This window comes from Mesocricetus auratus, unplaced genomic scaffold (assembly GCF_017639785.1).
Source record: "Mesocricetus auratus isolate SY011 unplaced genomic scaffold, BCM_Maur_2.0 Super-Scaffold_6731, whole genome shotgun sequence".
In the NCBI taxonomy this organism is placed as follows: domain Eukaryota; kingdom Metazoa; phylum Chordata; class Mammalia; order Rodentia; family Cricetidae; genus Mesocricetus; species Mesocricetus auratus.
In genome coordinates, this window is record NW_024429185.1 from 15,633,776 (window position 1) to 15,646,486 (window position 12,711).

Below are 12,711 nucleotides of genomic sequence, written 5' to 3' on the forward strand. Positions count from 1 at the left end.
TTGACTCATATAGTCATTTTGGCTCAAAAACTAGAAGGAAGAAAGGGAGGAAGTGTTGTCAATGACGCCAGGAAAGAAAGACTGATGGGAAAGTCAAGTTTAGTTTTGAAAATGTTGAACTTGAGATAGTTGCCTATCTGCTTGACTCTTTTTGGTGTATATATGAGTGATTTTTTAATAGTTTATTCTTTGCAAGTTCAGTAACAATTTTTACATAATCTGTTTGAGGCAGAGTTTCATGAAGACCATATTGAGCTTAGACTTACTGGCTGCTAAGGATGACCTTGAACTCCTGATCCTCTATCTCCATCTCTCAAGTTCTAGTCTGTAGGTATGAGGGACCATACCCAGACAAGTTATTAGAATATTTAAGCCATTTAATAGTCAGGTTCAAGATACTTCTGAGACAATGAGCATGCTTGAAAATATTTTTGTAGCATATTCATAAAACGAAGGTATTTTATGGAAGTTGTCACATTATTTAGACAGTGAAGATACTTTTCCTAAAAAATCGTTTCAGTTGACTGAGTAGGAATAAGTAACACTCACACTAAATTTGATTTAGTGTTTTAGATTAAGCAGGGTTAAATTATGATGGTTAATACAATTATTTCATAGTTGTAACTTTCTGAACATGGGAATCCCAATGTTTACAGGACTAAAGTATTATTTATTGTTTTGTACTGCTTAAATTGGTGATACATCGTGTGAAAACCACCCACATTGTTAAGAAAATACGATGCCATCATAGACCGGTTCCTTCCCTCCCACTGCAATGTTCTCTGACTTTATTTCTTCTGGGCTCTCTAGAGAAATAGAATCAATAATATGCATGAAAATATGCAGTACATGATCATGATTGATTGACTCATGCCGCTGTGGGTGTCAAGAAGTCCTGAAGCCAGTAGTACAGTTGTCATCCAATTGCAAATGCTTGAGAACCAGGAGAGCTAACGGTGTACGCCCCTGCTCAAATCTGAATGCATCAAAACCAGAAGCAGGATATACAGATAACCTTGCTTGAGCCTTTGTGTTCTACCCCAGTGTCCTTAATAGGTACAATATCAAGACAGTGATTATATTCATAAAAATTAAATCATGATGTATGTCTATCTGAAGCTTCAGGTAGTCATTTCTATACTGACAGTGCCTAAGTCAATGAGACAGCTAACTGAGCAGCTTTTCAGAAAGTAGGATTTGATAGTGAATGAAGCTTCATTGTGGAGTAATACTTGAGGATGGCCTTAAAGGACTTGGGAGTTTTGTACAGCTTACATGATGGTAACTTAGTGAATCGAAGTGATTGGACCAAGATATGCCAGACAGCAGAGATTACCTGTGCATGTCTCCAGGAGAGGTCAGCACTTGGATCTCTGGACTGAGTAAAAGGTATTTACTGTCACCTTTGTGAAAGGCTGTCAATCACTATCTTGATATTGTACCTATTGTTTTGGGTCCATATTAGCTACATGTTTTACTGAATGAACAATTTTCACTTATTCCATATTCTTCATAAGGCAGAGGTTATATTAAGTATGGGACTATGAGGCCCTCAGAACAAGGCAAATAACAATGTTAACAGTGAACATATACTGGGTGGTTACACTGTGTGAAATAATATGGAGCTGCATGTTGTATGTTGGTGTTGGAAGAACTCCACTGATGGTTTTCCTTACTAGGAATGAGGTATGCCAAAGATGCCATTGAGTTTGTTTTCTGTTGGTCATCTCCTGCTGGGTATGGGGTACTACCCTTAAGAGTGGTTTATATACTCAGCAACACTCCCTTGGAGAAAACTATTTTTTCATTTGTAAGTGGTTATCAATTGAAGATAGCTTCTCAGTTAGGCATGAGTTCCCTTCTCTTTTCAACTCTAGGATCTCAATTGATGCAGACTGTGCACACACCACAGTCCCTGTGAGTTTAATGTGTGCCTGGATCATACTGTGTTTAGAAGCCTTGTTTCCTTGGTGTCCTCCATTCCTGCTGGCTCTTAATCTCTTTCTGCCTCCTCTCCTGCAGAATTCTCTGAGCTCTGAGGGGAGGGATTTGATGGAGATGTCTTGATTAGACATGAGTATACCAAGGTCTTTCACTCTTCGTATTTTCTGATTGTGGGTCTCTATATTTGTTCTTATCTACTGTTGGAGGAAGCTTCACTGATGATGGCTGGGATTTATGTAGTAGAATGTCATTAGGAGTAATTCTATTGGTATGTTCTCTTAGTATTTGGTTTTCCTTTAAGTCCATGGCCTATTTAGTCTCAGGTTCTTGGTCACCTGAGCAGCACCATGTATGGGCTTCATCTCATGGAGTGAGCCTTAAATCAAATCAGGTATTGGCTGGTTGCTCTCAGAAGCTTTATGCCACTATGCATTAGCATATTTTTCAGGCAGGTCACCATTGAAGATCACAGGTTTCGTATCTGGATTGGTGTTTATCTTTCTCCTTAGCATGAATTATACCTTCTGGTACCATGAACATTAATCTGTAGGGGTGAAGGCTCTCTGGAGGCATTAGCTTCACTTTTCTGTGTTTAATGAATTGGGTAGGTGATTTCTTCAGCAACAGGGCCTTGTGTTTGGTGTGTGGAGAGCCACCTACTGTCTTGGCAAGTGCCAGAGTTGTTTGGGGCTTTCTATAGAATCTCTTTGGCCAAAAACTAGATCCAGTGTAACCCATTCTTGGTATTGGAGACTTCATTTGGTGACAAAGGAATGCAAGTTGGGCTCTGTCTCTCCCACTATTTGGCAGTTTCATTTAGTTTGCCTACATATATGTAAATATTTTAGGAAGCTTCTACTGTATTAGGTTTCCTTATGACATCTGAAATGGCCCTTAGTTCCAGCTGTTCTCCCCAAAATTCCCTCCTCTGCCTCTCTCTTCCTTCCCTTCCCCATTTGACCCTCCCTTTCCAGTCCCTCCCCTTTACCCATTCACAACTATCTATTTTATTTCCCCTTTCTAGGGAAATACAGGTCTATCCCATAGTCCCTTAATCTATACCTAACCTCTGTGGTTATATAGATTGTAGCTTGCTTATCAAAGACTTAACAGCTAATATCTAAATAGAAGCTAATACATATCATATTTGTCTTTCTGGACTTGGGATACCTCACTCAGGATGATTTTTTTCTATTTATATCCATTTACCTCTTAATTTCATGTTTTTGTGTAAATGTTCCTTTGTGTAAGTGTACCATATTTTTCCATTTATCTGTTGGTGGACATCCTGGTTATTTTCAATTTGTGACTATTATGAATGGAGCAGTTGTGAACATGGTTGAGCAAGTGTCTGTAGTAGGACGACAGATGTTTTGGGTATATGCCCAAGTGGGGGTGTCTTAGGGTTTCTATTGCTGTGAAGAGACACCACAGCCATGGTAACTCTTATAAAGGAAAAAATTTAATTGGGGATGCCTTACAGTTTCAGAGGTTTAGTTCATTATCATCATGGAGAAGAAGTTGGGAGTTCTACATCTTGATCTGCAGGCAACAGAAGGAAACTGTGTTCCACTGGCCAGACTTGAGCTTATAAGATCTGAAAACCCACCTTAACAGTGACGCACTTCCTCCAACAAGGCCATAGCTACTCTCACAAGACCACACTTCCTAGTAGTGCCACTCCCTATGGGCCAAACATTCAAACACATGAGTCTCTAGGATTCATTCCTATTCAAACCACCACAAGTGGTATAGATGAATATTGAGGTAGACCAATTGCCACCTTCCTGAGGAACTGCCACCCTCTTTTTCATAGTAGCTGGGATTACAGGAGTGTGTGGCTGCACTCGCTATTTTTGTGGGACCGAAACACAGGTCCCCAGGCTAGTACAGCAAGAACCTCACTGTTTTAGACACCTCCATAGCCCCTTATTGTTTTTCTTAAGAAATTATAGTCATATATTCATTGGTTACAAATTGATGTTATGACATTGTATATAATGATTGAATTAAGAAATTAACATGTCTATTATGTCAAATAAGCAGTGTTAATTTCTCCCGTTATTTTGTACTCTTTGACCAATATCTCCTTACTCACTCTATCCCAAACCTCTGGTAACCAGCATTCTACTCTTTGCTTTTAAGAGTCTTGTTGCTTTAGATCATACATTTTGATTAGAGTCTACAGTTTGTGTTTTTCTCTCTGGATTATTTCAACTTCAAATAATACCCTCTTGGCTCCAATACATTGTCACAAAGATAGAATATTTTTCTTTATTTTTAAAGCTGAGTAGTATCCGTGTGTGTGTGTGTGTGTGTGTGTGTGTGTGTGTGTGTGTGTGTGTGTCTTGGGTGCCTACACTAATTCCATACTTATCATTGACTTAGTTGGCAACCTATGGGGCCCTGAGCTGTGGATCAGTGTCTATCCCTGGTATACAAACAGTCTTCGTGTGCCTATAGCCTCAGCCTGGACTCTTAGGGGAGTGCCTGGACCCTACCCAGAGTAAAATGACAGACTCTAGATATCCCCTATGTGGAAGGATTTGGCAATAGGGTGGGAGGGTGGGGGGGAAGGGGAGTGCGGGAGGAGGGGAGGGAGAGGGAACTGCGATTGACATGTAAAACAAGCTATTTAAAATTAAAATAAAAAATGATAAAAAAATGATAGACAACATTGGCCAGACAGAAAACCAAATATCAATTTAATTGTGAGTGAAACTAAAGATGCAGGCAAAGTGGCAATTACAAACTACAAATGTTGGACCTTGCAATTAGATAGACTTCTGCTTGTAGACCTAGGACATATTGGTTGAATATAAGGTTTTACAAATTAAAGATGACCAACTGGAGGTGATGGATTGGGGAATGGGTCTATAAGCAGTTTTTCCTAAGAGAAAGGGAAGGAACGGTCTGGTTTACTTGACCATGCTTCCTCTTTCAAAATCACAGTCAAGAGTTCTTAAGACAATTTCAGCCTCATCCAAATTGCAGGAGTAGGAGAGAACTGGCATCACTGAATGAATGTATTAGTTCTTTTTACTCTTGCCTGCATTGACTGAATGGAGTAGATCTTATACAGTTTTATAGATGTGGAAACTGAGGCACAGATAATTTCAGCTCTTACTTCCCCATTGCCACAATGAGGACACTCTACAGTCAGCCTTGAATCCTAATAGTTTGCCCAAGAATGCACATTTTTATTTGTACTTGCTTTCTTGCACCTTCAATTTTTTTAATTTATATTTTTCTTCAATCTTTTTAAAGTATTTTATTCTTTGAAAAAATGTGGGGGCAAGTCTGAAAAAAATCTCTTGACATTTCTTTCAACTTTCATCTTCTCTAATATACTTTTAAGTTTCTTGTTGGAATTGTTTGGGTGGGTTTCGTTTAAATTCCTCAGAAGAATATATTAGGATAATATTATACACAATCTAAAATACTATTTTGATGAGCAGTTATAGTAGGTAACTGTAACCCAATTCTGTGTTCAATGTGGAAAACCTAACAGTTTAAAAAGTAACAGACAGATGGAATTTTGCTAATGAGTCCAAAAAGGAAATGTGATTTCACATGCATATTATATGCATATTTATGAATGCAATCACAATGTCTGGAGCCTAGGTAGGAAATTCTGATGCAAATCAGTGAAGTAAAATATAAAAATAAAACATTGCATGACAATTCCTAAAGGAGTGCAATGTTGCTGCCTTTAATAAAACCACTTGGGAAAAATAAACGAGTTTTGTAAGTGACTGAAGGGCTCTGACTTTCCCTTATGAAATTCATGCTAGCTGGCTGTAATTCAAGGTGTAGCATGCTCAGCATGCCTCCACGAGACGCCAGAATTGTGATCTCCACCAGCAAATCCTGCGTCCACTTTGTCTGAGAAATATGTAGACTGTTTGTTGCATGTGTCTTTTTTCTAAAAAGACATTTACAGAAGCAAAGATTTAGAATTATAATCAAACCAAGACTAGGGTGTGTGATTTAGATAACAAACTCACCTTTGTGTGTGTGAAGGGACAAGGAAACTCCTTGCTTGTTTCCAGCAAAACTGCTTTTCAGTGCCTTGCTTGCAAAGGGTTCAGTGTATGTTTAAATATACCAAGGGAGGTTTGGAATATCATTTTTTTGTGAATTTTTTTCCAAAAATCAACTTGAATTCACAAGCCTTTGGAAACACATTCACGTTAATGTAAGCTCTAATTATGAAATCAATAGTTCACAAAAGTTAATCTTGTGTGTCAAATTAATTTGGTAGTTGGCAAGTGTCAAAAATCTTTATTCTTAAACTTTGAATGAAGTTCTAGCTGGGTGTGCTGGTGTATGCCTGTATTCTTAGTAGTAATAGGTTGAGGAAAGGGTTCAAGACCTGCCTTTACTACATACTGAGTTTAAGGCCAGCTGGGACCACATGACACCCTGTCTTAAAGAAGCCAAAATCTAAAACAAAACTCACCCACCTACCAACCAACCAGCCAACCAACCAACCAACCAACCAACCAACCAGCCAACCAACCAACCAACCAACCAACCAACCAGCCGAACAACAAGCAAATAAATTCTAGCTGATGTACTTGAAATTCTCCTTCACAAAACAAAAGCTACATTATTTGTCTACTAGTACGTGATGTTGATGACTTATTAAAACCCAATGAATGTGAAGAAGTAACATTAAATATGCATGTGGCCAGATATATAATCTTGTGGGCTGACCAACTCAGCTACCACCCAGGCCCAGAACCCCAATATCCACCTCATCTGTGAACTATTGGAACAGGGGAAGGGGTTGAATCTACAGATCTAAAACAGCAGAATCTCCAAGACACAGGACAACAACAAGATATCCAAAAGGAGCCCTAGTGAAGGCCCATTATTGGTGGCATAGCAGAAGCCAGAGGCTTCGAGCCAGACCGATGACTTGTGGCAATGAACACTTGTAAGTAAAGATGAATGAACTAAAGTGTAGACTGTGAGACTCAATGGGCCACACAAGCTTCCACACCAAGATTCTTCTCCTTTTGTTTTATTTTTTTTGGATTTTGATTTTTCTTTTAGCTTTTTTTTTGTTGGGGGAGGGTTGCAAGGGCAGAGGGCAGATTGGAGAGGACAAGGAGATAAGTGGGATTGGAATGCAAGATGTGAAAATGCAAGATGAATAATCAATGAAAGCAAAAACAAAACAAAACAAAAAACAAACCCTAAACTATGCCCAGTGCATGAACATACTGAAGAAAGGGGGAGGGCAATTATCAGAAGAATAGTGAGGCTTCATTTATTTGCTGTTTATTTTGAGAACAGTGACCTGGACCTCATGTGAAATATCCTCCTGTAATTTCTCCAACTATAAATAGCTGGCTTTGAGGCTGGTGGCTTCTAATCAGTGAATTATGATTGCTGACTGGGGCTCTATTATCAACAAGAGCATTGATGGGGGCATTTAACCCTCATAGCAATCCTGTGAAGTAAGAATTATAATTACTTTCATTTACTTCCCCAGCATACCAACAACCAGAGAGTTTAGACCATTGGCAAAAAATACCACTCAACAATGTGGCTATAGCAGACATTTATTTTGTTTTGCTACTTTCTGTACATCAAGGCACTCTGTTTTCAATTTTTGCATAATTTACTGAAGAATGGAGATGAATTCCTGGACAACCACTGCAGAATGGCTAAGAATATACTCAGTATATACTAAGTTCTACAATGGTGTTTTAAAGGTCAAGAACATATTCACAGGGCTTGAGGAAAACTTGTAACGGACTGTTAGTAACAAACTTGCCTGAGAATTCGAAGGTGAATTGTCACCTTTTCAGGGAAACCTTGAGTTCTACAAGGCTATAGTTCTTTGTAGGTATATTATAGCTCATCACTGTCCCACAATCTGAACTACTGCTTTCTCCTTTGCACATGTAGTACCAGAATAGACCGTACATTTATTCTCAGGGCTGTGTTTAGCAAGGTACTTATCTATGGTGGAAAAGAAAGCATATACTTGAGAAAAACACTGAATAATTTTCTAGATACATGGAATCCTCAGCTGGTTGTTTATAAGATCAAGTTACTATTTACAAACTCTTATCTTAATATTTTAAAGCAACTTAGAAAATATATTATTTGTTACTTTAAAAGGTTTTAAATTTATAAGTTGAGCATGATGTATACTTCCCAGTTGTGGAGAATGATGACTTGAGTTTATAGCATCAGCAGAAACATCTGTAGCCCTGCCCAGACTTTAGAGGAAACAGAGTAACTGTTGAAGCTTAGAGTAGAGGGAGATGCTGGGGCCAGGCAGCTGCTAGGCAGCAGACAGGAAAAGCAGGAGTAGGACATACAGAAAGAAAGAAAGGTAAAAGCCCTGAGGCAAGAAATATATGGGGAGAAACAGGCTAAATTAAGTCATTAGAACTTGTTGGACAAGCTGAGCAAATTACTAGCTAATAATACATCTCTGTGTATTACTGTGGTTCATGGCCCAAAAGAAATCCTGCTAAACCAGGCTGGCCTTGAACTCATAGAGATCCTCCTGCCTCTGTCTCCAGAGCGCTGAGATTAAGGGTGTGTGCCCGGCTGGGTTTTAGAATATTTGCAGATGTCTAATGAGTTATCTTTGTAAGGAGACCCAACCCTAAAAGGAGATTCACTTATACTTTGTATACACCTTGTATAGTGAATCCTGAGAATAACTTTATACATAGTTCTCCTGTACTATGATTACAATCTATCTCATTACATCATGTGGAATTTTCCTCTTATGGAGTTAAGTCAGTAGTGGAAAATCTTCAGATTTTTGAATTGTTTTGGACTTTCAGGTTAGGGTGCTCAGCTTGTGTTTGCATTGATTTTTTATCCTTGGAAAATAATGTTTTTTTTCTTTATTTTGATGAGAGGTCAGAAATGATTATCTTCAGGTGAAGTCTGATCTGTCATTGATGCTACAAATACTCTCAGGATCTATGCCTGTCTGCATTTTAATGATTAGTCCTAGTACTGAGTGTATGTCTCAACATCCAAGTTGCAGACTATGTGGCTCCCAAGGCTGAAAATAACTTTTGATCCTTTATGGTAGCTAAAGTTTGTTCCCTTCGTATTTAGGTAATCAAGAATGCATTAATTTTAACTTCACAGTAAAGAAATCAAATTCAAAAGTGGAACTAAAAAAAGAACAAAAGCTAAAAAAAAAAAAAAGAAAAAGAAAAAGAAAAAACCAGAAAGAAATGTGCCGGGGAAGTGAGTAAAAGCCACATAAGTATCAGAAGCAGGGCGTTATAAATTCTTTAAAGACTTAATGAAAAAGGAGGAAGGAAACTATTCTTATCAAATCCACAAACACGACTGGCCAGATCAAACCTGTAGTATCACATTTTCAGTGAAATGAAACTATCGCCATCGGTTAAATTAGCAAAAATGGAAGAGAAAATTGTTCGTATCAAATTCACAATTCAGATGCAGCAAATGTAACTTTGGCCTGATCACTAGAAGTTGAGGAGAACTGTATTCATAAAACCTGAAAGTTGGATAAGAAAGTCAAAAGTCTTTGGAGCGCTTTTCTGCTTATTGGGTGATGGTTTTGGAAAATGGCTGTCATATCCGGACACGACTGAGGTTGCTTCTAGCAAGGCGCCATCCAATTCCAATCAGCGATTACAGTTTTCCATGGGATAAACATGGCAGAAAATTTATATTTCACTTTAAACACAAGTCTTCAAAATTCTGACAGTGGCTATTACAGTCTAATTTCAAAGAAGAAGTGTCCTGCTGCTGTTGTTGCACTGTTATGTATTCCTCAGTTTCATGATTGTTTCTGGCAAGTGGAAATATTCATAACTGGAAACACGTTCTTGATTAGAATCAGATGAAATTAGGCTAGATATGGTGGTATGCTCCTGTAACTTCAAGACGGAGGCAAGAGGATTGCAATCTCCAGGCCAGCCTGGCCTATGTTAGAAAGCTCTGTCTTAAAGCAAGCAAGCAAACAATGGAAAATGTCATAAGTACCAAAGAAAAAACAAATACAAGGACTGAAAATTCCAAATAAGTGACAAGCAATTGATATTTTGTTAACAAAAGGGTAAGTACAGGATAAAATATAGGAAGTTTATATAATGGACTTAATATTGAAAGATGATGACTAATGTTTAGCAAAGACAGCAAGGATTATCAAAGCATTAATGTTTACATAAAAATAGAAAACAAATCGGGTGTAGCATAAATTATTCCAAACATATTGACTAGGTGGATGCCATGTAATATGTTCAAAAATAAGGAAAACATACTTTTTTTTTAGAATGAGAGTTCAAATTTCAAATCTTCTTAATAAGAAAGTAGATACTAGTATTATTCAGTTTAACTGGGTTTCAAACATACTGAGAAGTTTCTTAAATAATAATGAAGTCGTGAAGCATTAGTTATGCATTCAAGGATGTGTGCCATTTATTTTGTTTGATACCCACAGCCTTAGCAAAAGATAACGACAATAGATGTTTTCTTAAGAGATGCTGCTTCACAGTAGCTCAAAAACTTCAAATGTGAAAAAAAGTTCTGTGTTGCAAGAAATTACAGGTGATCTATGTAACCAGTGAGACATTTTATTAAGATAGAAAGGAATTATAAGAACTACAAACATTTCCTTAATTATGCAGAAACTAATGTAGACCACTGTCGGCAGTTAGAAGAAAATTATGGTCTCAGTTTATAAGAGATGGGAATGAACTGAGCAAGAAGGAGTGTTTTTAGTTCTCTTTGTAACACAAACAGTCAGTTTTAAAAATGGAAAATGAAAAAGAGCTTTAGAAGTACTCCATGGTGTAGAAATCACTTTTTAGAAACCACTCTTAAGATTTCATAAAATCAAAGAGATTTACATCTCCAATTAAAGGGTTTCATGATATTTTGGGGGTAGTTTATCATGAGCATCTCCATTTTAGTATTCTAACGCAATGTGCTAATTTCACATTTTGTTTTCCAGTCTAAATGTTGTTTCAAAATGTTGCTGAGACTTGCCATTGTCTCAGCAAGACAAATTTCTCCAAATTAAAAGGAAAACATATTTATTTAAGAATTCCTGATTTCTCTGCCACTACTATATAAAAACCTGGGTAACAGCAGAATAAGTAGTCAATCTGTAGACATTTTGTCATGTACACATATATTTAAAAATTAATTATGGTGTTTTTTTCAGTATTTTATCACCCACACATTGCTGGACCATAAGTGGAAATCCCATATAAGCACAATGAATGTTTTACTGTTTTCTTTGGTATTTTGTCAGTCTTCTCATGCACAAACCATAGCTTTCATTTAGGAAGGTAGAACAATAGAGAATGTTATTTTGGAATGTAACTGTGTTAAGCTTATGCAAAATTAAGTGTTTAGATATGGATGCCCTCATTTGTAGTCACTAGGAACAAAGACTGGGCCACCTAATCCCTGGATTGAGACAGAACATGAGGAGACATGGGCAACAGTGATTGTGACTTCTATATAATCTTCTCTTTCCTTTAACTTAACTTTCAAATAGATACGTGGTTGCTGAATCAGGGAAGCAGAAGTACTGCTGTCACTCCAACTGCGTTTTCTTTCTGATTTATTGCTTTTGACTTTCACGACTGGAGAAAGTGTTTTGCTTTATGAACCTGTGTAAGTCAGCTTCTTCTCCTGTTGAAAAAATCTAAGGAAATTTCCTTATGGTTTTCCCCCAGTTGTTTCCTGGGAGAAGACATGTCATCCCATATAGAAGAATCACTAATCTGCCACAGTCTAGACCTATTAAATGGAATAATTGATCGCAACAAGGACTATGCTGTTATATTATGCAGTTATTAAACATGGCATGTGCCAATGCTGTTAAAATCACAATGCCTGTTATTGCCAGTGTGGGAAACTGGATTGTTTTTAAATGCATGTTCGTGTGAACTTGTACTTTTTGATGCATGCAGTAAGCGATATTCTGTGGGGGCCTTTTTAGCTTGTGTCTAATGCTGTAAACAGAAAGTTAAAAGATAACTAACATTCTCACTGGCATTCATTAGCATAGTGAAGTAGGAAGGAACTACCACATCTTACATAAAAAGACTTAAGTTATTTTCGTTTCCATCAGCACTGTTTAAGCCAGCAGGACCTGCTCTAGCCACAGAAATGATCTTTATTCATAAGCTTATCACCAAAAAGTGTTCTTTATTAATTCACATTTTTCTTAGCTTCACATAACTTCTTGTAAGTATCCAGGTAGTCTTTGAATGCTGAGGGTCATTGAATACTGAGCACATGCCTGTGACCCTTAACTATCAGTGTTTACAGATTATTGAATAGAAAGGTCCTTATCATTCGTTTGGTATTTTGTCAATTTGCTGCCCTTTGGTTAGCCTGATGAGTACCACGCACCTGAGCTTGGCTGGGCCCTTTGAATTAAATCCCACACTGAGAAGGAAATAACCCTTTGCGTATCTTGCTAAAGGTACTTGGAAGTGTGTTTCTCCCTAGATTAAAGTGGAAAGTCCAAAGTAACTGATCTATTCCAGCAGTAGAGTTAGTGAGGCTTTGTCACATAGACCATTTCCTTGTATACGGCATTCATTCAAACAGAAAAGGCTTCATGGAAAGGCTCACAAGGTGACGTTTTCCTCTACATAATGTTCTCTATGTGTAATGTTCAAAACTGTAGAGCCCTGGAAATCGTTACAAAGGACTGCTCTTGTAGATCTGTGCGTGTTCTAAACATGTTTTGGATTGTTCTTTTGGTCAATGTGTCACAGTTTACAT